Here is a 444-nt window from a genome sequence, read left to right on the forward strand (position 1 = left end):
AGGCATTCCTTTTGCCTGGGGTCCACAGCAGGTCTCTTTTGGGGTTCCCTCCTCTCAGGTAGTCTCTCTTCCCCAGGCCAGTCCTGGGGGTGAGGGGACTACCCCTTCAAAGTGTTTTTTTAGAAGTACCTTTGTAATCCCCCAAAAAATCATGAAGAGGAAAACAATTAATTTACATGTTACTTTTGCATGTGATGCTACAATGAATAAAAAAGGAAACTGGATCAGATACCTACAGTAGTCAAATTTACAGAGACAGAATGGTGGCTGCCAGGGGAACGGGAAAATGGAAGCTGTTTAATAGATAGAGTTTCAGTTTTGTAGATGAAAAGAGCTCTGGAGATTGACTGCACAACAATGTGAATGTACTTAAAACTACTGAACTATACACTTAAAAATGGCTCAGAGGGTAAATTTTATGTGTATTTACTTTTTTTTTTTGGC

The 444-nt window shown here is 40.1% G+C and overlaps 1 protein-coding gene across 1 annotated transcript in view; it reads left to right on the plus strand.

Annotated features, from left to right (window-relative positions):
• Positions 1-444, plus strand: part of PPAP2A (phosphatidic acid phosphatase type 2A) — a 196,180-nt gene that overhangs the window by 3,815 nt on the left and 191,921 nt on the right. The window lies entirely within an intron of this gene.

This window comes from Bison bison, unplaced genomic scaffold (genome assembly GCF_000754665.1).
Source record: "Bison bison bison isolate TAMUID 2011002044 unplaced genomic scaffold, Bison_UMD1.0 scf7180017864378, whole genome shotgun sequence".
NCBI lineage: Eukaryota > Metazoa > Chordata > Mammalia > Artiodactyla > Bovidae > Bison > Bison bison.